The sequence below is a fragment of the Sapajus apella genome, unplaced genomic scaffold (assembly GCF_009761245.1).
Source record: "Sapajus apella isolate SASKATOON/1434 unplaced genomic scaffold, GSC_monkey_1.0 scaffold14, whole genome shotgun sequence".
NCBI lineage: Eukaryota > Metazoa > Chordata > Mammalia > Primates > Cebidae > Sapajus > Sapajus apella.
Window position 1 is genome coordinate 18,495,748 of NW_022436954.1, and position 25,478 is coordinate 18,521,225.

Consider the following 25,478-nt stretch of genomic DNA (forward strand, 5'->3'; position numbering starts at 1 on the left):
CACAATAAAAATGGGCAAAAGAGGCAGTGCGTGATGGCTCACACCTGTAATCCCAGCACTTTGGGAGGCCAAGGTGGGCAGATCGCTGGAGCCCAGGAGCTCAAGACCAGCCCCGCCAACATGATGAAACTCCATCTCTACTGAAAATACAAAAATTAGCTGGGCATGGTGGTGCACACCTGTAATCCCAGCTACTGGGGAGGCTGAGGCAGGAGAATTGCTTAAACCCAGGAGGCAGAGGCTACAGTGAGCCAAGATCATGCTACTGCACTCCAGCCTGGGAGACACAGCAAGGCCCTGTCTCAAAAAAAAGCAAAAGGCTTGAACAGATATTTTACAAAAGAAGTGTTTAAATGGCAATAAGCCCATTAAGATGTTTAATATCAGTAAACAGGGAAATACAAATTAAGACCAGAATAAGATACCATTACGTAACTATTAGAAAGTCTGAAACTAAAAAGCTGACCATACAAGCATTGACTAGGCTGTGGAGAGACTGGAACTCTCGTGCACAGCTGACGGGAGTATGAAACAATACAAGCATTCTGGAAAACAGCTTGGCAGTTTCTTCTAAGTTACGCATACACCTACCCTGTGATGCAGTTACGATATTCCAGGATACTTACACCAGAGAAAGGAAAGCTCACACAGACTTGTACTCAAATGTCCATAGCAGCTGGATTATGTAGTAGCCAAAAATGGAAAACAATACCACATCCATCAAAGGGTGAATGGATACGCAAATCATTATACATACATACGATGGAATACTACTCAGCAATTAAAAGTCATGAACTACTGATAGAGGCACCGACGTAAACGAATCTTAGAAACAGCAAGCTGAGCGAAGGGAGCCTGATAGGAGAGTACCTACTGTAGGATTCCATTTATAGCAAGTTCTGGAACAGGCAAAGCTAATCTATAGTGATAGAAAGTAGACCAGTGGTTGTCGCAGGGGAGGGAACAGAGATTAACTGGGGAGGGCTAAGAGGGAACCTTCTGGGCTGATGGAAAATTTCTATGTCTTACTGGGTCTGATGAAAACCAGATCAAAATGGATGTTATTATACAATTTATGTCTGTGTATAAATGATAACCTCAATAAAGTTTGTAGTTCTCCTGGCGGGGGCGAAGGAAAAAAGTTGCTGGGTAAGCGTATTTGAAGGTAGTCAGGCTATGGTCAAAGGCTCTACAGTCCTGTGTTGTTACCAAACATGCCCGGGGCTATGAGAGAAGAGAGATGTCCAGCGCAGGCTGCTGGAAGATTCGAAGTATCCATCATCCAGCGAGGAGGTGCTGCGTCCTACTGTGTGCTGTGTCCTACTGTGTGCTGCTACTACAGCTCCTCCTGCAGCCTCTAGAGCAACACAGACACGATAGTGTCCCATAGTGTTCAGCCATCGAGAAGCTGACAGTCCAGCTTTCCAATGACCAACTAAGGTTTTTATAACATTTAACAAACATGCAAAACAGCCACTCAGCCACCTCATGGTTTCCCCAGGCTCTGGGCAGCCCTGGCTTCTGGACCTGCATGCAAGAGCTCTCTCCCTCCTAACAAGAGCCTGGCGCTGGACACTGGGTGATGGCAGGCAGCCACCCACCCAGCTCAACATGCTGACATCTGTGAGGTTTTCTGAGCCTTCACCAACAGGCTTCCTATCTCTACTCCACAGATGGGGAGAGACAGGCCAGGGCCCTCCAGCAAGGCTGCAGGCATATGATGAGTAAGCCACCCGTGCCTGGCTGCTCCTCCGGCCCTCTGCAGAAACGTCCACAGCATCAGGTTTCCTTAATGTTTGTGATAAGCCAGTCCTTTCTCAACCGCTTTCTCTTAAAGGGACAGAAAAAATAAACCGACCGACCATGTCTGAGAAGCAGGTACTCCACAAGACAGGCTCAAAGACTCACCAGGACTTCAGAACTCTTTCCCAGGGTCCCCACCCTAGCCTTAGGAAACGGGCAAGCTGTGGGGCCCTGTTTTAAGGAAGGTTTTGTTGATGAACACAGAAGTCCCCAAGTCAGTGCTCACCTGCCATCCACAGTGCTCAGTGCTCTCCCCCCGAGGGAGGAACCATGATCCCTATTTTACAGATGGGGAAATAGAGGCTTGGGGGTGACATGACACAGCCAAGGTCTAGCAAGTGGATTCCAGACACAGACGGGATTCTGGGACTGGACGTCTGGTTCCAAAAGTAAGTATCAAAGTCCGCTGTCATTTCCTCTTCAACACACATGAAGGAAATGAAGTCGTTCTCCTCACAACCATGGTTCTCCCCAGAACCATGAAGGCAATGATGAAGACTGTAACAAGAAGGGAAGCTTTGTCAGGGCAAAGGCTGTGGTTTTGTCTGGATCGCTATCAGTACGTGTTGGAATGAACAGATGGTAGGTGAATGAATGAATGAATGAATGAGGAGCAGAGGGAGGTATGAAACAGGAGACTCAGAAAATGTACCCCGCCTCAGAGGGCACTTGTGCTGAGCCTAGATTATCCCTGACTCAGCCTTCCCCCCTCCCTGGAGCCCCTGCTGGGCTTGGCATCCAGGTAAATGGATAATCTGGAGTAAACAGATAATCCTGCGTTCTGTAGGCCCAGAGCTGAGAAACAATAGAGATCATGTAACAGCTTAGTTGCAGCTTGTGAAGCGCTGTGTGTGTGTGTGTGTGTGTGTGTGTGTGTGTGTGTTGCATACAGTGGGGAGAGGCCGGGAGGACATATTTGGAGTGAATGAATCTGAAGGAAGATGTGTAGGAAGGGATGTGTGGGTGGGTATGTAGGAGCTGGGGGTGGTGCAGGAGAGGTGTGTGAAGGCATTTGCACGAATAGGTGTGTGCATGTGTCTGTGAGTGTGCACAAGTGTGTGCATAGGTGTGCACAGGGATGTGGGCAGGTTTATGCAGATACGTGCATAGGCAGATGCAGGGATGTGGGTAGGTATATGCATAGGTATACACAGGTACGTGGGTAGGTATATGGATAGGTATACACAGGTACGTGCGCAGTTGTGCACAGGGATGGGGGTAGGTGTGTGCAGGTGTGTGCACAGGCAGACTCAGGAATGTGGGTAGGTGTGGGCAGGCACTTGGATAGGAGTGTACACAGACGTGCACAGGCATGTGGAGAGGTGTGCACAGGTATATGGGGGTGCAGGTGTGTATGTTGAGTCACAGGCATGCAGTATGTGTGCCTGTGTGTGTGTATATATGCACAGGTATGTGGGGAGCTGTGTACATGGAAAGTGGGCATGAAGGTATCATGTACAGCAGTGTGTGTACCCATTAGCAGCAGAAAGCCATCCGTGACTTAACAAGGCCATGGTGGTATTCTCCATCTTCTCCATGAGGTTGAGGAACTTCAGCCACAGCACTGATCTCAAAGGCTCCCAGCCTACAAGGACACTACTGAACAACCTTCTCTGGGGTCTAACACCAGCTGACCATCCCTAGTATTCCTGCCCACAGCAGGTCATGGAGGAGCCCTCACTGAACACAAAAAGACAGGGCGTTTTTATTGGCAGCTGAGAGCATCTGGCACTGAGGAGCACCTGGACAGTTCTGAACTGCCTGGCCTCTTCCTAACGCCATTTCAGAATCCTGAGGGTAAAGGGCTGATCTTACTAGACATGACCTGGGGTAAACTAACACAGTCATGGAATAGGTGGGGAGGAAGGTTTGAGGAGGAGCATGTGTACCTAGAAGGAAACTGAGCACAATAGAGGCCTCTCCCCTGCCAAAAAAGCGCCCAGGGTCAATTCTGGGGCAGGCTCCCAGGACGGATACACGTGGCCTGGGCCCCCTTCAGGATCCCCGATGCCTACACCAGCTTGTCACTTTGCTCAGCAAGACCTGGGGCCTGGGCTGTGGCTCTTATTGCATAGACTGAGCCTCTAATCATCCTGGGCGGATGGCTGGGGTGTGGGCCCAGAGATCAGGACTGACCTCCCCAGGGATCCCCAGGACGTCCAGCTACTGGACAGCTGGCTGTACTGGGTGCCATCCATCTGGAAGAATCAACAGAGCCCTGCCTTTGGTGTCAGCTGACCTCAACACCTGAGGTTCTAAGAACCACAGACCATCCGGACTGTCAGTTTCAGGAGGCCAGGTCTCAGCTGCTGGGATCACCTGTGTATCCCAGGGCGCCACCCAGCACCAGCCAGGGTAAGTGCATACACGCTTAATGGAAAGACTAAATAAATGCATGTATTAACACATGCTGGCTGGCCAGCGCTGGGAAAGTCCTCAGAGACCAAACAGCACATCCCTCTCCCCATTTTATGGGTGGAGAAACTGAGGCCAAAAGAGAAGAAGAAATTTCTTCCATTGCAAATTCATTGATGAGGCCACCCTAAGGTCCAGCCATCCACTAGAAGACCCTTCACCTTCCTTCTAGAAGGCCAGCTGGAATTGATTGGTAGTGCCTTCCTAGCTTGTTTTCCAGAGGATTCTGGAACCAACAGAAGTGCTGAAATTGATTGGTGATGTCTGCAGGGAAAAAGAGGGAGGAGCGCCAGCCCAGAGAACTCTCATTTATGCCTCTTGTCCCCAAGGAAAAGGGAGATGAGGGAGAAACTCTCCTTTCCCCATAAGAGGCTGCTGTTTGCCAACTCAGACCCTTAAACAAGAAGTGTGCTCCTTCTGGCTATCTACGAAAGTTGCACCATCCTAGGCAATCTCTCCCTTCTCCCCACCTTCCTTCCCCAGCTCAGAATTAGAAAGAACCCGGCCCTGCCCCCATGTCTAGCTCTACCTCATCCTTCTTCCTCCCATGGGTGCTCTAACCACACAGAAGACTAACCGCCCCACCCCCCACCCCAAGCGTAATTCCCATCTGCTCACCCCCGGAGGTTTCTCCTGTGCGCCCCTCTGCCTGGGGTACCCTTTCTGCTGGGGTGGAAGCATCCTTCAAGTGGCACCTTCTTTGCTGAGCCAGCCTGCCCCAGAGCCCTGCAGACAGAACCCACACATGTGGTGCCCACCCTGGTACCCTTAGTCCCTGAACCAGGGCTTGGCATACAGTTGGCGCTCAATAACTGCATGGTAAATTAAATTGGCATGTCTACTCAGACACCCTTCTGGAGCTGGCATAAAGACTACAAGGAGTTGCAAGAAAGGAAAGGGAGGGAGGTGGGAGGCGGGCTTCAGGGAACCACAGCATGATCTATTAACAGTGGGAGAGGAGACAGAATGAATTCATTTCCTCCCTGCAGTAATTTGCCTGTAAATATTCACAAACCATGCAATTTCTCTCAGCCTTCCCATTAAAGACAAATGCATAAATAAACCAGCCCTACCCAGGGGATTTGCACACAGGCTGTTGTTCCTCTCCTAAAATACCAGGGTGACTGTTTACTTAGCTGCAACCTCCCCATCCCCACAGAGGTCCGGAGGGGTCCTCGAAGTGGGTGAGCTGGAGGACAAGGCAGCAGCTTGGGAGAAGTAGGTGCTGGTGGCTCGTAACTGAAACAGATTTGCTTGCAGGACCCAGGAGGTGGCTGACCCAGCAGCCCAGGGGCCAGATGAGGTGGCCTCACCTTGGCAGGGTGTTCTCCCCAGCCCCAGCCCAACCCCCATAAGGCTTCAGAAGTCACAAACAGATAGGTCTCTTCACTCCACAGATCCTTTGATATGGAGAAAAATAAATGCCTCTTGAGATACTAGAAATGTATGATATATGGAGCCGCACAGACGGTCCCAAACAGGGAGGCTATTTGAGAGGCAGCATCCCCCAGGGCAGGGGACCCTACTGCAGGGGCCATGGCAGGGCAGAAGTCTCCCATCTAGGTCCCCTCCTAAGCTACCCACAGGTCTCTCTTAGCACCTGTCTTTAGAACCAGGCCTGGGGAAGCACCCAGGGAAGGGTAAAGCACCAGACAGTGCCGGAAGCCAGCTCGAGAAAGGAAGCGTCTTTCCTCCTCCCCAGGCTGCCCACGTAGACTCCTGGGGCACCAACAGGGAGTTTAGAACCCAAACCTAATCCCTTTAAAACGCTCAGAATATAAATCAAATCCAGAGAAGCATGGTGAACCTGGTCTCACTCAACTGGGTCCTAGGATGCCATTGGTAAGCCCTGACCCAGCACTTCTCAGCTCCCTTCCCTTGAATCCTCATCGTGGCAGCCCTAGGAGGCAGGTTTCCATCATGATCCCCACTTTATACATGGGGAACTGAGACCCAGACTGCAGTCACATGGAGAATGGCGGCAGAGTCAGGGCTCAATCCCAGACATTCTGGCTGCAGGGTCTGTGTGTTAAACCACCAGCACTCAGAGAAAGGACAGCAGGGCAGAAAGAAGCCAGATACAGGGTCCCAGCATTGGTGTGCTGATTTCTTTTTTTCTTTTTATTTCTTTTTTTTTCTTTTCTTTTTTGAGACAGAGTCTCACTCTGTCACCCAGGTTGGACTACAGTGGCATGATCTCAGCTCACCGCAACCTCCGCCTTCCATGTTTAAGCGATTCTCCTGCCTCAGCCTCCTGAGTAGCTGGGATTACAAGTGTGCGCCACCATGCCTGGTTTGTAGTTTTAGTAGAGAAGGGGTTTCACCATGTTGGCCAGGCTGGTCTTGAACTCCTGACCTCAGGGGATCTACCTGCCTCGGCCTCCCTGTTGATTTCTTTTTTAGGAGGGGTGCTATTTTCCCTTTAAAAGTATGAAGGCTGTGGTGTGCAGCACACCCACATCCTTACGCTTAACCCAGCTGTACCTCTGCAGGGAAAGGTTATCATGTCCAATGCATAGATAAAGAAACCAAGTCTCATGAAGCTTAATGGTCTCCCAGCCAGCAAGTGAGAGCCAGGATTTAAATCAGGGCCAATACCACAGCTGTCTCTGCTGGCTTCAGTCCCTGCCCCTCCTCCAGCCAGATGTGACTGGGGCCAGTCTTCTCCCCAGGTGGACCTCGGTTTCTACATCCATACGGGGTCTACCTAGTTCCCTTCCTGAGTCCCAGCCCAGGGTGTCTGGGCAGACAGAATGAGAAGACAGCAAGTGTGAAGGCCACCGCGGAGCACGCCAGCCTACGCTGCAGGCTCTAAAGCCCAAGAACTGGGCCACTGGGTGAAGATTGACATTTACAGCAGTGTGCCCAGACGCCCCGCAGGACCCTCTGCCAGCAGAGAGATTCAATTATGGTCATTATGGTGCACTTAGGAAAACCAGGGAGCAGCTAATACATTTTAGAAAGATTGGCAACAACAGAGGTTGAATCAAAACGAGTTTTCTACTTAACCCTCAGTTAAACAGAAAATCCATTTAACCACAAGGCAACACCCTGTCTTCCCAGCCTCCAATCACCTTTTTTTTTTTTAACTGTTGGCCACTTAGCTTTATATTTTTATCACCCTGAAAGCTGCCTTGGAATGAAAAATAACTTCACTGATGGAGAGAAAGACATCATCAACCTCTATAGGCTAGCAGGCTGGACGAACATCCTCAAGCCCTTGCTCCCACCAGCGTGGCAAGAACACAATCCTCGTTTCTATCCCTGCCAAAGATGCCGGTGGCCGACGCTGGAGAAAGCAGCCCCAGAGGCCAAAGAGGAGTGCGAATTTACACCCCCCACCGCCCCTCCCACTTCCCTGCTATAGGGAGTGAAACAAACCTCTGCAGTCACTCGAGGCTCCCAGGAATGAAATGCGCCTGGAGAGGACTTATAGGCATTCGGTGACCTCCAAGTATGCTAAACTGCACAGTTGTCAGAAGCATGGTCAGGAGCAGGAGTGATTCAAGTTAGGAAGAGTGCTCCCCACAAATGGGGAGAGAGAACATATCAGCCAGATAGTCCTCCCCATCATTAAGTAAAGCAGCATTGACTACACATGTGCAAAAAGATACTCCAGGCGCAGGGGTGCCAGATAAAACATAGGATGCCCAGGGAAGTCTGAATTTCAGATAAACAACAAATAATATTTTGGTTAATTGTTCCAAAATAGTACATGGAACAAATATTGCATGGGGCAGACGTAGGCTAAAAATGGAGTCACTGTCTATAGGAAGTTCAAATTGAGCTGGGCATCCTTTAATTTTATTTGCTGTACCTGGCGACCCTTCCCAGGAGACATGCAGGTGGCAGTGGACACTGGACACAGCTGAGCGTCCAACAGTAGGGGCTGTCCAGCCCTGTGATGCCCCGGAAGGAATCTCACACACTGTCAGGCCAAGAGAGATGGGAAAAGAGAAGCAGGAAGCCAAATGAGTGGACTTTCTTGTGGCAACTGTTGAACACACGTCTGAGTGTGAACAAAGGCAGGAAATGAAGGAGGCTCTGGTCCTGAGAGAAGAAGTGAATGACTTGTTTCCCTTCATCTTCCAAGCTCTGAATTGTTTAATTGCCTTAATGAGAACAGCCACACACACACACACACACACACACACACACACACACACCCACCCACCCAAAGCACTCAACTTTTCTTAGCTTTTGGGAGCAACCTGATTGTTTTATTGGGTGGTGAGCCTCTCGAGGTCAGGGATTGGGAGTTTTTCATCTCTGAACCCCAGTGAATGCTTAGTGAATGGAGGGAAGAAAGAAAGAAGGAAGGGAGGGAAATGAGGAGGGAAGGAGGGAGGATGAAGGAGGCTCTGTCCATGCAAATGCCAAGAGCTGGGAGGTCCCCAATTGGAAGGTGACTTCTGAGGACCACAGAGACCTCCCAGCAGGAGGAGCCAGCTCTGTCACCTCAGCTCTCCTTGTTACCTCTCCTGAGTGGAGAGGCTTTGGTCAGGAGCCTGCATGCTATCTGGAGAGCAGTCAGCCCAAAGCCCGGCCCCAGGCCTGCGGCCCCTGCCATTGCTTCCTCTGCATTGTCTGAGAGAGGCTGCCCCGCCTGGGACTCACTGTGGGGTGCAGGAATGAGCCTGCCTGCAGAGCTTCCCCAGGGACAGAAAGCAGATTCCACATCCTCGGACTCTGCCCCCTCCTTCTCCCACGGGACATGCCTGCCTGCCTCTTGGTTCAAGTTCAGTTTAAACAGATGTCCTGGTCCTAAGACGCCCTGTCTTTGAAGTCCAGGAGAAAAATCTCAGCTCCAAAGGGACCTTTCCTACTGAAGAGACTCTTTGGGGAGTCTTGGCAGAAATAAAAAACAAAACCCTTGGATCCTTATCTCCTGGTATTTATGAGATTTTTAATTAGAACAGCTGCCTCCACAGGCCGCACTGCTGAAAGGGAAAGGGTGGGGGGGGACCGAGGGTGGGGGTCTGACTGAGGAGTGCAGGACCGGGAGAGAGGCAGCTTCATAGGCTCCAAACTGGCCCTCTGAGGACGCAGCTTTCAGTGCCCAGCTCTCCATAACACCAGGCACAGGTACACAGATGGTGCTTGGAACCCTGGCAGCTTTCAGGAACTGCAACCAAATACCTACTGACCCAGAGTTCCCAGGACGCCCGGGGTCCCCCAGGCTGCCAGGCTCTGTCTTGACTCCATCCATTCCACCTGGAGACTACCTCGTCCTATTGCAGGACTCAGCTACAGCGTCCTCCCTCAACCTTCAGCTACGGGGTTCCCCACCACAAGCTTCTGACCACCGTTCCATCCCCTGTGCCCCCATAGCAACCCTCTTAGAAGCATCTCACTATGCGCATGCCAAGAGCGGGGCGGTGGAAGCTGTCCTTCCAGGGAGCTGGCAACAAAGGGATGAGCTGCCTGTAGGGAATTTGAAAACAAACCTAAAACCCACGAAAAGCTGACAGTTCTAAATGATGTTGGTGATAAAAAACACTCCGCTTTGGGGGGAAAAAACCTTTTGGTGATCCAATTTCTAAACAATTGCGGCAGTCACTGGTGAGTTTTAATAATATGTATGCAAGCTTCAAATGAGGATATTTTTATTACTGAGCCTTTAAAACACATTGTGTTTGCCTAGGTGTGAATTCAGAGAGCACCTGTTTAGAAAGTCAGAACCAAACACGTGCGGGTCCTGCAATACCCATTCACTTGGAGAACAAGAATTCAGAATCATTAGAGTTCTCTTTGAGTGCAGTTCCAGTCTCCAGTGTCTATGGTACTAGGTATCTCTGCACTTAAATAATTATATAAAATAAATGACACACACTGATTGGAAGAACAAGAACACATCAACTGGGGTACTGCCAATGCTGCCGTGGGTTCCCTGCGCAAATCATTCTCTAATCTTTGTAGAGAAACATCTGATAGGATATACAGTCAGCTGGATAGACAGATAGGATATCAGGATATATATTTGCTAGGATATACAACCCTCTCTATCCATAGGTTCCTCATCTGTGGATTCAACCAACTGTGAACCAAAAATATTCTAGAAAAAAAAAAAAACAACGTGGCCAGGTGCGGTAATCCCATCACTTTGGGAGGCCGAGGTGGGCGGATCACCTGAGGTCAGGAGTTCTAGAGCAGTCTGACCAACATAGTGAAACCCCATCTCTGCTAAAAATACAAAAATTAGCCAGGCATGGGGGCGCATGCCTGTAATCCCAGATACTCAGGAGGCTGTGGCAGGAGAATTGCTTGAACCCCGGAGATCAAAGTTGCAGTGAGCTGAGATCACGCCATTGCACTCCAGCCTGGGCAACAATAGCAAAATTCCATCTCAAAATAAATAAGTAAATACATAAATAACAATGCAAAATAATACAGAAACTCCCAATACATTGTATAAGCGATCATGAATAAATGAGAGACGATTTAAAGTGTACAGGAGGATGGGCATAGTTATAAGCAAAGCACTCCATTTTTATTTGGGACTTGAGCACTAACGCATGTCACAAGTTTCTTCATGTATTTTTTTTACTTTCGTCAAAATATCTATTAATGTAATTAAGAACTGTTGACCTGTTACCTTTTTACTTTTTCATGTCATAACATTTGCTTATTTACTGGCATGGTTATACATACAAAGTTCACAAAACTTTCAGTCTGTTTCTTTTCTGGCCATTATTCTAATTGATTTTACTTCATCATTATGATTGAAAAGAATGTTGTTGTATAGAGGAAGCAAGAATACAAAAATCATGTGGTCTAGGTGTCAGATATCCTAGACTGATGGGTAATTTGGGTCAAACATTATTCTAGGAATGTCTTCTAGGGTGTTTCTGGATGAGATTGGCATTTGAACAGGTAGACAAGATGGTCCTCCCCAATGTGGCTGGGTCTCACCCAATCAGCTGGAGACCTGAACAGACCAAAAGGCTGAGTAAGAGGAAACTTCACCAGCCTGACTTCTTGAGTTAGAACATGGGACTTCTCCTGCCCTTAAACTGGAACTTACACCATCAACTCTCTCGAGTCACCAACTTAAAGTGCTGATCTCAGGACTTCACATGGAGGCTGATCTCAGCCTCCATAGTCACATGAGCCAATTCTTCATAATACATTTCTTTATATAAACAGTCATCTCTGGGTATCCATGGAGGTATCCATCCCTTGCTTCCAGGACCCGCTTCCATACCAAGATGCATTAATGTTTAAGTCCCGGATATAAAATGGAGTGCTTTGCTTATAACCTATGCACATCCTCCTGTATACTTTAAATCATCTATAGGTTATTCATGATAGCTAATGTACTGTATTGGGAGTTTCTGTATTATTTTGCATTTTTTTCTAGAATATTTTTGATTCACAGTTGGTTGAATCCATAGATGCAGAACCCATGGAGAGAGGGTTGTATATCCTATCTGTGTATCCAGCTGACTGTTTATCTTATCAGTTGTTTATCTGGAAAATCTGACTAACACACCCAGAAATGTCCCTGCTGCACCTATTACATTTTTATGTTAGGCATCAACTGCTGAATGGTGGCTTCCTCCAGCTCAGACACTACGTGTCATTTACATCTGGGGCCCAGAGGTAAATAGCTTTATGTTTCCAGCACAGTTGACATTTGATAAGTGTTTTGGTTCATACAAATGAATGAAGCGACAAAGACATTAAAAGATACAGCCAGACCTTGCAGCAAGGCACAGAGCTTCATTTCTCCACTTAACCTCAAGCCTCTCACCTTTGCCCTGCCTAAGGTGCACACTTCTGTTTAGCATATCCATCCTTGCCTGGGACCAGAATTTTCTCAAATAACCCGTGACTGCCCTTGACAGTGGCTCAGTCCTCTGTCATCTTTTGCATCTTCACTCACTTCCTGGACGATCTCATTATGGCCAAAGGTTTGAAATACTCTCTATAAGCTGATGGCTCTCAAATTTGGAGAGCCAGCCCCATCCTTGCCCCTGAACCCCAGGTGCATATCTCCACCTCCACTTCAGTGGTTAATAAGCATCTCAACTTCAAATGCCCAAAAAGAACTCAGTATGCCCTCCCTCCACCCTCTGCCAGAACCCACCCCAGGCTCTTCCACCTCAGGCCAGAAGCTATGGTTGTCCCTGAACTCCTCTTTCTCTCAACCCCATCCTATCAGCAAGTCCCATCAGTGTTGCTCTCAAAATAGATCCTGAATGTTGTGACTTCTCAGCACCTCCACCGTATTCCACCTTCCAAGCCACCTTGCCTCTTGCCTGGATTCCAACATCAGTGTCCGTACTGGTCTCCCTGCCCCCTGCAGCCTGCCCTCCACCCAGCAGCCAGAGTGATCTTAGTAAAATATAAATTTGATCCTATCTTTTTCTCGCTTACTGGCTTCCTGCCATGCTTAGAATCTTTAGAATCAAAATGCAAAGTCTTTATCCTAGCTAGCAGCACTGTGCATCCTGGGCCTCCAATTCACTCCTGGCCTCGTCTCCATCCACATTACCCTGGTTGTAACACCCTGGCATCCTCACTGGTCCTCTAACATGCCTGCCAGCCTAATGTGCCTTACTCTTGCTGTTCCCTCAAACAAGAAGGCTCTTCCCCCAGATTATGTCAAGGTTTGTTCCTCACTGCCTTCAGGTCTCTGCTCAAATTACATCTGATCAGGAAGGCCTTCCCAGTACCTCCTATCCATAATAGCAATTATGGACCCACCTCCGACCCACCATCCAAGTCACTCCCTGCCCATTCCTCTCATTGAACTTCATAGCACCTAAGAGCACCTGACATTCAATGTATTTGTTTGCTTTCTGTTTCCCTCAACCAGAAGGCAAGCTCCACAAGGGCAGAGACTCTGCTCTTTCATTCACAACGATATTCCCAGCATGGAGTGGTGCCAGGTACATGGTAGGGGCTCAACAAATATTTGCTGAATAAATAAATGTGTACTCACATTTGACCTTTGCCCTCAAGTCAACTCAGGGCTAGGCACTTTTATCACCACACCCATTCTACAGAGGTAAAAACTGAGATGTAGAATCAAAGAGATTTACCCCCAAGATCCCTCAGACACTTAATGATAGAACCATGATTAAAACATAGCCTTCAGAAAACAGGAAATCATTTCAACAAATTTAAATGCTGGTTCTCTGAAAATATCTATAAAATCAATAGAATTCTAGCTAGGACAGCTAAGAAAAACCAGAAAAGACACAAATTACTAATATCAGAAATGAAAAAGAGGACACCACTACAGTTCCCACAGACATGGAAATGTACCATAGATACGAAAGGATAAAAACACAGCTCTATGCCCACAAATATGCATAACTTTATGCCCACAAATTTGATAGCTTAGATAAAATGTACCAATTCCTAGAAAGACACAATCTGCCAAGGCTCACACAAAAAGAAATTGACAATTTTAATAGGCCTATATTTATTAATCTAATCATTTATTTATTTATTTATTTATTTTCTTCAGTTATTTACTTTATTGGAAATAGCACTGAACACTTAAGACTTAAAATTTCTTACCAATCAATAATTTAAAACATTGCAAAAGAGAAAGCATCAGGCCCAGGTGAGTTCACTGGTGAATGCTACCAAACACTTACAGGAGAAATTACACCAATTCTCAGTAATCTCTTCCAGAATATAGAAGTGGAGAGAATACTACCTAACTCATTCTGTGAGGCCATCATGCTGACACCTAAACTAGAAAATAAACATTATGTGAAAAGAATACTACAGACCAATATCTCTCAAGAATGTAAATGCAAAAATCCTCAACAAATATCAACAAATTAAACCCAAAAATGTATAAAAGGACTTATATAACATGACCCTGTGAGATTTATTCCAGATACATAAAACTGGTTTAACATTAAAAAATCAAATAATATAATTCATCATGTCAACAATCTAATAAAGAAAAATTACATGATCATATCAATAAGTGCAGAAAAAGCATTGGACAAAATCTAATACCTATTCATGATAAAAACTCTCAGCAGACTAGGAATTGAGGGGATCTTCCTCAAGTTGATAAAAAGCATCTACAAAACACTGATAGTTAATATCAAACTCAATGATGAGAAATTTGAGGCTGTTCTGCTAAGATCAGGAATAAGGCAAGGATGGCCCTTCTTACCACATCATACTGGAAGTCATAGCTACTGTAATAAGACAAGAAAAGAAAAGGCATATAGATTGAGAAGGAAGAAGTGAAATTGTCTTTGTTTGCAGAAAATATGATTGTTTATGTAGAAAATCTGAAAGAAATTACTAAAAAAAAATCCTGGAACAAATAAGCAATTAAGCAATTATACTACAGTTGTGGGATACAAGGTTAATATACAAAAGTGATTGCTTTCCTACCTACTAGCAATGAGCAAGTAGAATTTGAAAATTTTTAAAAAAACAAAATCATTCCTATTAACACCCAAAGAAATAAAATACTTAAGAATAAATTTAACAAAATATGTGTAAGATCTGTATGAAGAAAACTACATAAACATATTGAAGAAATCAAAGAAGTAAATAAATGAAAACACTGAAAGATAATCAATGTTCAAAGATAGGAAGGCTCAATACTGTCAAGATGTCAGTTCTTCCCAACTTGATCCATAGAGTCAAGAGAATCCAATTAAAATCCTGCAAGCTGTTTTGGGACTATGAGCAAACTGATTTGCAGAAGTAAAAAACCCAGAATAGCCAACCCAAAATTGAAAGAGAGGAACAATGTTGGAAGAATTGACACTACCCAACTTTAAGATTTACTATAAACATAGATCAATAAAATGATGTGGTATTGGTGAAAGTGCAGGCAAATAGATTATTGGCACAGAACAGACAGCCCAGAAATAGAGCCACATATATATATCAACTGATATTTGACAAAGCAGTAATGGCAATATACTGGAGAAAATATAGTCTCTTCAACAAAGATTGCAAGGACAACTGGATATCCACATACACTAGAATGACACTGGATCCCTACTTCACACCATATATAAAAATTAACTCAAAAAGGATCAATGACATAACTATAGGAGCTAAATAAAACTCTCAGAATAAAACATAGGAGTAAATCTCCATGACCTCAAATTTGGCTATGGACTCAGAACACCAAAAGCTTGACCAACAATAACAAAAAGTAGATAAGTTGGAGCCTGGGGAATCCATAGAAATTGCCTTCTCTCACCCAGCCTGCCTCAGAGGGCTGGCTGGAGAGATAAAAACATAAGGATACTTTCATTTCTGCCTGAGCGCCACACTCACTGCAAGGCTGGGTGGAGAATTGGAGAAAGGTGCCACCATGGGCAAGAGAGTATCTCTAGGTGCAGAGGGTGATGTGAAAAGCTCCCACACACTGTCCTTGGGCCAGGAACCCTGTGTTTGGGTCCTTCCTTGCTGTATTTTAGACATGAAACCTGAAGTCATTTAAAAAGCTTATTAATGTCTGCCTTCTGGGGTGTGGGTAGGATTAACAATTATCTACAGAAAGGGTCCAGTAAAGATGGCTGTGAGTGACATGCCAGCCATCAGGTAGAGGGTTGGGATGAACTGCTCATACCTGAGTTGGCTCCAAGTGATAGCACATTAGGACAGAGAGCTGACACAACCCAGGTCCCTCTCACAGCCCTTTTTTAGACCTCACACAAAAGGAGGTATGCGTCTCCAGGGTAACCCCACTGTTTGGTTACAAACACCCAGCTCTTACATCCCAAGAGCCTGGCCCTCTTCCCAAGAGGTCACCTTGGGAGGCTATACTATTCCAACGGGGCTACCATTGTTCAAAGCAAACAGGGGCTTCCCATGGTGGTCACCTTAACCTTACAACCACCCAGTGGGGTACATGACCTTTGCCCATCTTACAGATGAGAAAACTGAGGCTGGGGAGGATCAAGTCACTCGCCCACAAGCCAAACAGCTACTGAAGGGCAGAGCTGGGATTTAGCTCTCACCCTTCTGACTCCAAAACCCCAGCAAAGCTTTTCCACGACAGTGCTTGACTCTCTGCCTGTTGCTTTATGGTCTTCTTTATATTTTCCCTGTGATGCTATAACGTTTATCTGTTTCCTGGCTACCAAGAGGGGCAAGGCTAAATAGCTCTGCTCCCTGGGGTCTCCTCCTGAAAGTAAACCAGAACACCACCACCCCTGCTGCTTTGCTCTGCACTTAAAGAGATTCTTTCCTCTTATACACTGAGGTTTGAGGCCCATCATGTCCCTAGATGGAGAAACATCCCTAGAAGAAAGGTCCTGATGGACGGGAGCTTTTTCTGACTCGCTTCAGCGCCTTCTCCAGATTAAGAAAACCAGGCAGGATTCAGGCTCTGTGATAAGGCAACCGCTTCCTGTAGGGATCAGGGCAGCCGCTGCCAGGAGGTTTACAATTAAGATTATGATCCTGGCAGTTGGTGGGGTGAGCCGTGGGACACAGACACTGTCAGTGAGGGACAGCCAGAGCAGGCCCCAGGCCTCACCGCTCCTCCCACACTGTCCACAAAGGCCTCAGCCTGGCCCTGTTTTATCTGCCCCTGGGAGCCGGCCACCCTGCCTTGGATTCCAGCCTAGAATAATCCAGGGCGGCCAGCGGCACACTCTGAAAGGGAGAGTGAACCATCAGATCGGTGACTAAGAAAGTGGCCACGTGCTTTCTGACTATGGGCACAGAGGCAGCCGAAATAGAAAATTCTATCAGGCAGTGGTACAGCCCTTTACAGTCTGCACGCCCCATGCACCCTGCCAGTAGCCCCAGGCAGGGGAAGCAGGTGGAGCGGGTATGAAGGGCGCACGTATAAGATCCAGTGCAGGGAGCTTCCCGAGTCTTCCTTGTCTTTTCCCCAAAGCAACCCATGAGTAGATGTTACCGTCCCATTTTAGAGATCAGAAAATCAAGACCTGCAGGGGTTACATGAGATGCCCAAAATTAAAAAAAAAAAAAAAAAAAAAAAGTCTAGGACAGGGAAACAAACCATTTTTATATTTTTATGGGAAATGGAACTTCAGAGAAATAATTTGGCTAATTATTTTAAATCTTAAGCTTCAAATCACAGACTTAAGTAAAAGACACAGCATTGTAGGGCAGTTCAGGCAGTGGCTTCAAATCTTGATGACATTACTCAGTGCTGTGTGACCTTGGGCAAGTCATTTAACTTTTCTGAGGCCTGTTTTTCTCTTCTCTAACGTGGAGGTGATCATAGTGGCAAGATCACAGGGCGGCTGAGAGGATGGAATGGGATGGTGCAGCGAGTGGGCATCACACTGTGCCTGGCGCATGAAGCGCTCTATCGTATTGCTGGTTTCTCTTCTGATCAGCAGGGACTCAAACCCAGGTTCTTCTGCACCGCAGATCCTGTGATTTACCACCAAGGGTCGGAGCCATTGTCTTTTGACCAAGACTGGCAATCAGATCTCCTTCGAGTTTTCAAATCCCCTCTCCTCTCCATGGCCTTACATAACCTCCCAACCACTGACCTGTCACTTCTTCCAGCTCAGCCCCACTTTTAGAATCCCAGAAATTGAGAGTGTGAGTGCTGGAACAGAGATTCAAATCATAGCTGCCTCATTTTACAATGAGAAAACGAGGCTCAACGAGGGAAATGACTTATGAGTCACAATGGTAGCCGAGGCTGCTCAGAGGACAGACATCCTAGCTTTTCATCCAGGAAGCTTCCATGAGGCCACCCAGCCCATCACCAGTCCCAGGATCATGGTCAGTTCAAGAAGGACTTCCCAGAGCCTCCGAAGCAGACTAAGCCTTTTCTGTTCTCAGTTTCACCATGGAATGTGGTGATTGATCCCAGTGCTTGTGGATTTAGACTTTATCCAAAAGAGAATCGAGGGCAGAGGGATGATAATCACCATAGGAAACAATATCTGCCTCATAGTTCCAAGACTGTGGTGGGTATGGAGGAGGCTGAGTTCGAGGAAGGGTCCTTGATACAGATTCCACGAGCCCTCAGGACCCTGCCTGGAACCCCCAAGAGCTCCACTCTTCCTTGAAGAGCTCACTCTCTGCCATACATCCACCCTCATTTCCTGCACCAAGGTGGCCCCTTTGCCCTCATCCATGAGAAAATGTCTAGAGGTGAAGACAAGAGTGAAGCCGCCCTTCTCCTGCTCTGTACCCCTTGGGCAAGAGCTGAGAGCCCTCTCAAACAGAACTGGTGGTTTGTAGGGCAAGAAGAGAAGAAGAGAGAAGAGCAGACCCTCTTGTTTGAGTAAGTGGAGATGCCACCCTGCCATGTTGCTACATCATACCTCTTTCCACAGGTGTCTTTCCCTTTGGGCCCAGGGATGCCAATATTCTCCTACAGTGTCCTCCTGACAGCAGCTTTCAGATACACTCTAGAGAAAGAAGAGAGAGAAACACATTTCAAAAAGGCAGTATTCCTTGGGGACCATCTCAGTCCACACAGTGCTCCCACTCTCCAAAGTGGGACACTCCCCACTTCCATCACTGCAAGCACAGAAGCCAGACAGGACACCCATGGTTGCTGATACAGTTTAAATGTGTCCCCACCAAATTTCACATCGAATCAAAATTCCCAGTGTTGGAGGTGGGGCCTCAGCTGTCCATCCAGGCAGGTGGGAGGTGATTGGATCACGGAGATACGTTTTTTCATAGTTTCAGTAGAAGTTTCAGCTGAAAGTAGCCTAAATCCCCTACACATTTAGTTAGTAAGTAAAGCAAATAGCTAAGGTATGTAAAGAAGTTTACCTAGCTAACTTACTTATGTAGTCTTAAAACTAACCTTTGCCAGATAGCTCTCTCAAGAAGTCAACCCAAAGATATTACCTTCTAATAGTATTTGCTTTAAGCATCAGAACCTGTCCTTTAATCTTCCAACCTCTAGTGGTATTGACTCAAGCCTTTGTCAATTGAAGTTTACTAAATAAATGCAAGTCTCACTAGCTAAAGAAAGCAGCAGTTGCGACTGTTTACAGCACCCTCCAAAGAGTAAGCAGCCACAGACCCTCAGCCAAACTAGCAAAGCATAATATCTGTATGTTAGTGTACTTTATTCATCCATTGCCAGGTCAAAGTCTGAAAGACTCCCACAAATAGTAACCCTGACAGAGACAGTTTCTCATGAATGAGTTAGCACCATCCCCTCAGTGCCATTCTCATGATAGTGGGTTATCGTGTGATCTGGTTATTTAAGTGTGGGGCACCTTCCCCTCTCTCTCTTGCTCCTGTCTCTACCATGCCACCATGCGTGCTTCCCCTTCTGCCAGGAATATAAGTTTCCTGAGGCTTCCCCAGAAGCAGATGCTGCCATGCTTCCTGTACAGCCTATAGAACTGTGAGCCAATCAAACCTCTTTTCTTTATAAATTACCCAGTCTCAGGTATTTCTTTATAGCAGTGCAAGACTGGACTCAGATAGCTGGAAGGGCAGGACTAAGCACCAGGCTCACACAGCTTCTCAGGATGGCATCTCCAGAGTCTATGAATGGGGGCATATTTTCAATCTTCCCAAGTCAGCTTGGAGCCTGTACATCCATGCAATGCCATTGAACATGCTAATCAAAACATCACACTATGTTTCTTTGCTTCTAGCTAGAATATTATCAACTTGGTGTGGGAATTCCAGTTTCCTCAGGCTGAAAAAAGTCTTTCTGAGTCATTTTGAAAATAGGAAAAAGAATTAATCATTGCCTAATGAATGCAGGCTCTTTGGGCAAACCCAACGCTTTCAAGGTCTGCTATCCATGAAGAGATAAGTAATGGGAAGGAAAGTCTCAGTGGTGAAAAAAGAACTCAGTTCCAGAATGCCAGCAGGGTTAGAAGTCCAGCCTCTCCAACCCTTCCTTTCTGTCAGTTTGATGAAGAGTCCCCAGGTCACCAGAGAAGGATCAAATTCACCATGTCCAGACCACATACCTGCCAGCAGAGACAGGTCAGTCCCGAGGGATGGGCTTGGTCACATGCACAGCTAAGAAATAAGAGCAAAACTTACAGCCTCCAAAGCACAGGGGAGAAAGCTAAGTTCGCCAGTCTCTCCCCTCCCAGACTTCTGCCTTCAGAGACTAGCTGCACAGTGGAAGCCCTGATCAAGTTTCAGGTCTCTTGAATGATAATGATGATAATCCTGACATCCCTTACAACCCCAGGAGAAAGTGTCACCACATCAGGAACGAGGACTGTGAGCTCAGAGGAGTTAAATAACTTGCCCAAAGTAACATCACTGAAATGAGGCAGAGCTGGGGCTAGAACTTCGGCCATGGGAAGTCAAGCCAGGTGTCAGTGCCATCATCTCCACAGTGGGAGTGTGGAAGCAGGAAGGCGAAGAGTTCAAGGTCTACCCTACAGACCCCAGTGTCAGTGCAGCTCATGCATGCAAGTGAGTCTCAGAATTCCCGTTAACTGATGGGAAACGGATTGGCTAGAGGATGGGACCTCATTTTATTTGTCCATCTGGGCCTCAAGAGTCCATGCAGGCAGTGTCAGCACAGGGGGGCCTCATGCATCATGAACCAGACTAAGGCTACAATCAGAGGAATCTGTTACATGTATAAACCCATTAAGTCATATAGATACACACACACACACACACACACACACACACACACATGTGTATATATAGGTATGACCCTGGGAAAGTTATTTACAAAGACAGATAAAGATATAGGTAAGTTTTTCATTTTTAACTACAAAAGGCATGTGCTTCCTCACTAGTCATCCTTTTTAACAGACAGAACCACTGCAAAGACTCTGGAGTGAGACTCTCTAGAATTTATTCTACCCAAACAAATGCATGTATGCATGTGTGTATAAGCATGTACTTATGTGAGCACATAGCAGTGTGATGTTTTACAAAAATGGGATCTTTTTTTTTTTTTGAAACAGAGTCTCGTTCTATTGCCCAGGCTGGAGTGCAGTGGCACGATCTCAGTTCAGTGCAACCTCCCGCTCCCGGGTTCAAGCCATTCTCCTGCCTCAGCCTCCCGAGCAGCTGGCACTACAGGTGTGTACCACCACACCCAGATAATTTTAGTATTTTTAGTAGAGATGAGGTTTCACCATATTGGCCCGGCTGGCTTCAAACACCAACCTTGTGATCCCCCACTTTAGCCTCCCAAAGTGCTGGGATTACTGGCGTGAGCCACTGCGTCTGGCCACAAAAATGCGATCTTACCACACACATTCTACAACATCACTTGCCAATGATATCATGGCCAAAAAAGATCTTCTTGAGTCCTTTTCATAGCTGCACAGTATCCCATAGTACTCTGTGGGCCACAGTTTATCTACCATTTGTGTATTTCCCACTGTGGCTCTGTCGGACAGCTCCATTTCTGGCCTCTAGAACCTTGCTGCAATGATCACCTGGGTGCCCATCTTGGTGCAGAAATGTTCATGCAATTCCAAAGCCCAGATGCTTAGAAGTGAGCAGAGGAGAGGCTGGGTAGTGCTGACAAACTACCTTCCCCAAATGCTGGATTGAGTCACCTCACAGTGCAGGGCAGAATGAACCCCTTCTCTCAGATGTAAATTTGAACCCAGGGCTCTGCTTGTGGAATGGCTTTCCTGGGCACCTTCCAACGGCCTGGGAAGCCGAGAGCCTTGGACAAAGGGAGGCGTGTGGGACTTGGCTGGTGCAGATGTCGCTGTTCTGCTGTCTGGAGCATCGCAGAGGAACTCGGGCCTACCTGAGCCAGGAACTGCATTTACTGGCTTAGAACTGATAATGAGCTTTTATGAGCTCCAGGGACTACACGGAACACGTATTAGTGTCAAGAGTGCCTGTCAGCCGCACAGCCTGGGTGAATGTCACACATTAACGGAATTAAAGGCTGCAGCCACGCCGGGAAGGAGCTGCGGGCTGCATGTCAGGAGGTGTGGGCAGCGCTTGTCAATAACAAAATTACTTTCCAGGTTTTGTGCTCTGGAGCCTTAAGCTGTCTCCCGTCTTTGGTGGAATTCTGCCTTCCTGCAGCCTCAGAGGAGATTAGTTTATTACCAGCCTGCCAGAAGAGGCAAAACCCGGCACTAATCCTAATTCCCATTTGAGCAAATCTGCATTGTGTGAGGGAAACCAGCTGGGTTTAGAATGTTTCCCCCTTGCCCCTGAGACCTCACTGTAGCCCCTGCTCTCCATGGGGGAGGGGATTCGATACAGATGTTAGAGCCAGAGCTCTCCTGAGAGACAGAGAAAAGAACCCCAGGGTTTAGGGCTAAGAGCAGGAGTGGGTCCTGGGTGAAAGTGGCAGGGTGTAAGCCTGGTGGGCAGGCGATGGGGGTTGCCCTTTACCTGATTAGTCTTGGGCTTTGGGAAGTCCCCACCACCCTCCTGCCCCCAAACTTGATCTTGCTCTGTGTATAGTTCTCCTGAATGTTTTGGCGGGGGCACAGGTTGAAATCCTAAATCGAGTTCTTACTAGCTGTGACCCAGAGCAAGTGACCTACCTACATCATGCCTGGCCTCCTCATCTATGACACAGGGCTAACGACAGCTGATGACTCGCAGGCTAGTGTGAGACCCAGTGAGAAATGTGTGTGCAGAACTTAGCAGAGAGCCTGGCACATGATATCATGGCTCTTGAATGGACGTCTCCATGGATCATAATGACACCGCAATTTTAAACACTTCTAAGAAACAGAAAACACTACCAATTAATTAAATTATCTATGACATCACTTTTTGTAAAATGCATCCTGGTTTCAGAGACATTAAAATGTTATTTTAAAAAAGCGTGCCTTAGAATCCACAAAATACAGGAGCTTAATATGTGGCAGTAACTATAAGAAGTATAAGCCAGGTTCACCCATTTTGCAAGGCCTGGCTCAAAAGTTAAAGCTTCTTCCTCCTCTTCCTCCTTCCAAACTAGGGGAGAGCTCTCAATTTACAAGAAAAAATCAGTCAGCCCACTTCCGTGTCCTGGATGAGACCCAGATGAGAAACTTTAATATGTCTCCTGATGTTTCCTATTCTACTTTTATTGTTTTAATTAAAATATAACATACATACACAATAGCACACATACCATGAATATATACCGCACTGAGTTTTCACAAACAGAATATCCCTATGCAACCAAAACCCAGATCAAAGACTCTTGTCTATTTCCCAGCTACTGATTCTCTTCACCTCATGTGTCCCAAAGCCACCTTGACTATCCTCATAGCACCTGCCCGTCCCCTGGCTGGGCACACCCTCATTACTGCTGTCTGCTTGCTGCACACGGACTCCTGGCTGTTCTGCCAGCCTGCAGCCTCTGTTCCCCACTCTGCCCTCTCTTTCACTGTTGGAGTGAGCCCATAAATGTAAAGCACTATGTCTGTCCCTGCTTTAGTGGGTTCCCTGGCCTCCCTTTGTCTAGACACAAGGCCTTTTATCATCTGATCCCCAGGTCACGTCTAGGCCCACCTTCAGGTCTTTGCGGTATGCACAGACCCCACAGTGAAATTGACCTCACCTGGACTCAAAGTGTGCTTGGCCCAAATTCACTGATGTTTGCTCTTCCTGGAATTCCTCTCTTCCTTTCCTAACCCTGTGTTTCACCCCTCCCCTCACTTGGCAAACTCCTAATTATCGTTCAAGACCTTCTTTCAGTTAACTCCTTTGTGAAACCTTCCCACTCTCTCAACAGACACGAGTCACTGTTCTCTGGGTGTCCATCACAAATTGTGTGTGTAGATAATAGTGTATTTTGTGTTCATGTGATTTTTTTCCCACCTGCCAGACTATGAGTTCCTCAAAGATATGGGTGGTATCTTACTCCTTCTATGAGTCTCAGTTTCTGATTCTGCAAATAATAGTTGGATGGACAGACAGTTGCTAGGAGAAATGGATGGGTGAGTAGCGAACAGATCCATAAAAGAACCTGAATGGTAGAAAGAAGGAACTAGGCTATAATTGGTTGAGGGATGGGAAGATGACTGGGTGGATGGAGAGATGGATGAATACAGGGATGAACAGAAGGACAAAGGGAAGACAAGTGGATCTATAAAAGAATGAGTTAGATGAATGTGGGAAGGCAGAACTAGGTTAATGGTGAGAAAGAGAGGGAAGGAATGACCCTCACCTACTTGTATAATTTTCTCTAGACCCTCGGATACTGAGACTCTTAGGACTATGAAGAGCCTAGCTTTAGTCTTCCAGAGTCAGTGGGTCTGAGCAGAGACCATGTGGTCAAACACCATCACCTCCCAGCTCACCCCACTGTGCCACCTGCTCTGTCCTTAGATCTACAGATAAGACCTTCGGGAAGGAGGAGTCAGAGCTGCCTCTTGTCTTGGTCTTTGCTGACCCAGGTGCTGAAGAATTCAACAGTGCCACAAGGAGACCAAAGCTTTCCTGTGTCTAAGCCAAGCCCCAGTATGCAAGGCAGTTGCTTTGCCAACTGTGTTCAGTAGGCCAGCTTGTGAACAGGCATGGGATCGGCAAACTGCCTGATTTATAGCAGAAGGACAGCTGCTGATGGAGGCCTTGCAAAGATGCCATTTTGGGGGAACTCTAAAGTTGGTAAAGGGTCAGGATAACTGAACAGCATAGCACTGTGTGGATGGTTCCTGCGAACGGGCTTTGTATAGGGACTAATTCCCCAGTGCAGCCTGCTGCCTATCTGCAACAGGGGCAGGAGACACGGTGAGAGATGAGGAGCCCCCAGCATCAAATCAATGTAAAGCACTGTGGTTAAGAAGCCAGGCTTTTGTGCCCCCCACAGGCCTGAGTTTAAATCTCAGTTCTGCCTCTTGTTACCATTGTGACCTCAGGAAAGTTCTTTATCCCAACAAATCTCAGGATATTCACCTGCAACGTGTGAGTAACTATAGTCCCAACTCACAAGCTGGAGCTAGGGGTTAGATGAGCTAATAGATTGCAAATGATTCCCACAGTACCCAGCCTATCATAAACACTTGACAAATAGAAGAAGCAATAATTTTGTAAAATATAATCTGCTGCTACTTTCTGTTAAAAGAACAATGAGCCAAGCGTTATTCTGATACCAAAACTAGACAAAGACACTTACAAGAAAAGAAAACTACAGACCAATATCCCTTATGAGCAATGATGCAAAAATCCCCAACAAAATACTAGCAATCCAAATTTGGCAGCATATTAAAAGGATTATACACCATGACCAAGTGGGACTTATTCCTGGAATGCAAGGATGGTTAAACATACAAAAATCAAGGTAATATTCGACATCAACAGAATGAGGAGGAAAATACTCCCACACAATTATATCAAATGATGCATAAAAAGCATTGGGCAAATTCAGCACCCTTTTATAATAAAAACATTCA

General features: G+C 46.7%; 1 protein-coding gene across 1 annotated transcript in view; it reads right to left on the minus strand.

The window, feature by feature from the left end:
- Positions 1-25,176, minus strand: part of TSPAN18 (tetraspanin 18) — a 170,592-nt gene extending 145,416 nt beyond the window's left edge. The window contains exons 1-2 of the mRNA XM_032283716.1: positions 22,635-25,176; positions 18,483-18,569 (exon numbers count right to left, since the gene is read on the minus strand). The gene's annotated coding sequence lies outside the window, so the exon portion shown is untranslated. The remainder of the gene's footprint in view (positions 1-18,482; positions 18,570-22,634) is intronic.
- Positions 25,177-25,478: the final 302 nt, after the last annotated feature.